A 3,937-nucleotide genomic window follows, 5' to 3' on the forward strand; every position below is an offset into this window, starting at 1 on the left:
TCAATCTCGTAGTATTTCGTCTCTTTTTTAATTACTTTAGCTAAAATACTCGTCTTTTTTAATTTCTTTACAGATTTGTATTCTATGTGTTTGTGTCTATGCGTGCATGTGTGCTTTGTGTGTGCATAATTGTTTTGTGTGTGTGTGCGTGTATGTGTGTGTGTATACATGTTTGCGTGTGCACGTGTATTTGTGTATATATATACGCGTATTGGTGTTCTTTGGGTGTGTGTGTCTGTGTGTCTTGTAAGTACGTGCGTGTATGTATGTTTGTTTGTTTAAGTGTAATCACGCGTGTGTACATGTGTGTATGTGTATACTACCACATGAATTCTCTGTAAGTGTATATATATTAGCAAACGGTTGTTGAGCATCAGGCCAACCTAAGTAAAAGTACCGGGGATTTGACCCCGCCAATCTTCCGTTCGTAGTAGAACGTTTTGTGAAACGTGTAGCAAAACCTTTAGTGAAACGTTGACTGAAACGTTTAGCGCCTTGAAACACAAGTTGCCTTTTTTGAAACACAACAGAAGAATATAACTTTAGTTTTAACCAAAGTCTGTGTAGCTCTCATGTTGGTCTCTGTCTGTGTGTGTGTTTTGAAATATCGTAATTTTACGATATCGTAGTTTCCGATATCACAGATGTCCTGATTCTTACTCTCTAGACCCCTCAATACGGCGACAAACTTCATATATTTTGGTCTGTTAGAGAACAAATGTTTTGTAGTTGCAAGTTCGCAACTGTATTGAATATGCTGAAGAAGAAGAAGAAGAAGAAGAAGAAGAAGAAGAAGAAGAAGAAGAAGAAGAAGAAGAAGAAGACGAAGAAGAAAAAGAAGAAGAAGGACCTACACCAGGAAGATCTTAGTTGGCTCCCAAATGGCACTGCGATGACGCTAGGTTCTAGTACCCGTTCTAGTACTTGTGTCTCTAGTACAATTCACTGTCCTTGATCTAGTGAAAGGTGTTATCACATTGGGCTATGTTTCCTTCGACTGTTGGAGAAAATTTTCGGACTGCAGCTTTCGGGAATCTAATATGTTGGAGGAAAATTTTCTTCCGGCATATCAATTGACATTTTATGTATTTTTGTTAAGAAAACAAAATGGTATACCATAGTGATTTTACGGTGGGAAAGGTGTCGGAGATTGGCGATATCGTCGATTAATCGAAGGTTGGAGGAAAAATAGTCTAGTATGATAACCCTTTAAGACCCTCCTGACCCGATAGTATTCTTTCTATATTTTGTTCTGGTAAACTTAGAACGATTTTGTTCTCTTTAAGGAGTCATACCCGAAGGAAAAAGTAGAAATGGAGGGTTGTTCCATCGAGACGCCATTTTGTTCCTTCTCCACCCTTCCTCCTTATCCCTTTCTCCCCCTTCCCCTTCCCCCCTTTTCCCCCTTCTCCCCCTTCCCCCTTCCACCCTTACCCCCTTCTTCCCCTTCCCCCTTCATTTTCCATGAATATAATCGTTTGATCCCAGCCAGACCAAAATCATTAAAGAGTCACAAGAATGAAATCAGAAAACAGGAATTTTGTACATTTAATCAAAGTTTTGGAATTTCTTAAAGGAGGCATGGAATTTTTCAAGCACTAGGAAGCCCTAGTCAAAGTGAATGGAAATATGTGGCGTTAGCAAGAACAGCATATTCAAAGATGACTCTAGGTCAATGGTTCTAAAGGATGAAGGAGTCTGAAAACAGGAATTTTGAAAATTTAATCAAGGTTTTGGAATTTCTTAAAGAAGTCATGGAATTTTTCAAGGACTAGGAATCCTTAGTCAAATTGAATAATAATATGTGGCGTTAGTAAGAACAGCATATTCGAAGATGACTCTAGGTCAATGGTTCTAAAGGATGAAGGAGTCTGAAAACAGGAATTTTGAAAATTTAAGGTTTTGGAATTTCTTAAAGGAGTCACGGAATTTTTCAAGCACTAGGAAGCCCTAGTCAAAGTGAATGGAAATATGTGGCGTTAGTAAGAACAGTATATTCAAAGATGACTTTAGGGCAATGGTTCTGAAATCTTGGGTAGGGACCCAAAGTTGGGTCACAAAGCCCATTGAATGGGTCGCCAATGATTTGTGGACATATTATCTTCCCAATATTCTTATCAGAAATATTAATATGAGTAATGATAGTGTATTAGAATACCTAAACCATCAACATCAAAGCGCAACAAAGACGATTTAACTGAAGTGAGAAATATCTTAAACCTCTACAATTAACTTATGATTTAAATGAAAATAAAATCCTTATGAGGGTATGATACTAGGAAGCTCGCTGGCTGAGCGGGTTTAGGGGATGGCGGTTCGAATCCTGCCACCGGCGAAGTTGAACCAAGGGCATGGTTCATTAAATTCCACGCTACAAAGTCCTCTGTGAGGGGCACCATCCTAGCCTTCCGAAAGGGGGGAGTTTGTGACGTTAAACCATATCATCATCATCATCATCATGAGGGTAAGGGTCGCCATGTTTGATCTGGACAGGATTTTGAGTCGCTGCCTTAAAAGGTTAAGGTCCGCTGTTCTAGGGGGTTTATGGCTTAACCAATGTTAACTTACTCCTCTTAGAAGTCTCAGAAGTCCTTCTTAAACTGAAGAGAATCGGGTGCTGTTAATCATGATAATGTCTCCAAAGCTGAAACGGCCAGAGGTGGGCGCGTTACCGCCGGACGGCTAGTGCGTTACTGCCGGACATATAGTGCGTTACCGCCGGACATATAGTGCGTTACCAAAAAATCTGGGGTGCATTTCCGTCAATGCGTGTTATATGCATATGTTCACAAGACCAAAAAGTATTTGCACATTTGTAAAATGTTTAAACATAACCCACTGTCTGTGAATCAAAGCAAAAGAAACAGACGATCTGTATATTTCGACCACAATTGTGGTCCTCTTCAGCAGATGAAGAGGACCACGCATTGTATGTACATATATATGTTTAAAAATATAACCCACTGTCGGAGAAACAAAGCAAAAGAAACAGACGATCTGTATATTTCGACCACAACTGTGATCCTCTTCAGCAGATGAGACCACAGTTGTGGTCGAAATATACAGATCGCATGTTTTTTTCTCTCCAAAAGTAGGTTATATTTAAACATATATATGTATATAAAATGCGTGTATATATATATATATATATATATATATATATATATATATATATATATATATATATATATATATATATATATATATATATATTACGGTAACGCGCCCAGCTCCGGAAATGGGAAAACCTTTTTCCTCGTGTCTTTGCTTTAGACTGGATTCACACATCACGGGCAGCATTAAGTCATGCTTAACGTGAATACGGAATGAATAAATCCATGATTTTTGGGGAACGTCGAATATATTTTTTTTCAAACGTGAAATTACGGAATTAGGGGCGCATTTCAATGCAGTATTGCGGACAAACAAAAGTGACCCAAGTTGTCGTTATCATTAGCCTTGTTATTAAGCACTTGATATATTTCTATATGAGAGTTTTTGTGGTTATGTCAACAAAATCATATTAATGAAAATAATTATATGTGATGGATTAGGCTTCTGTGTCGGCAATGGTGAATTGAAGGTAAATGAAATATAATATCTATAAATATATGTATATGTATATATTATCATGTGATAGAATTATAGTCTGTGTGACTGTATCATTAAATGCATTTATAGATTTTGGCTGTTCTTTTGTTTGCCCTTGTCAGTATCAGTCGTAAAGACCTGTTCACACTAGCGGTTGCAACCGCGGCGGTTCAATTACAGTGTAAGTTAATGGAGGCGTTCACACACAACCGGGCAGATCTTCCTTCACTAAGCGGTATCGCCGCGGTATCCGCGCGGTTCAAACCGCCAATGTGAACAGGGCCTAAGAGTGCGTCATTGTTGTAAAAGAATGCATCTTTACGAAAATAATCAAGAAAATTATAAT

The sequence above is a fragment of the Oratosquilla oratoria genome, chromosome 19 (assembly GCF_046742065.1).
Source record: "Oratosquilla oratoria isolate Oo_2021 chromosome 19, ASM4674206v1, whole genome shotgun sequence".
Lineage (NCBI taxonomy): Eukaryota > Metazoa > Arthropoda > Malacostraca > Stomatopoda > Squillidae > Oratosquilla > Oratosquilla oratoria.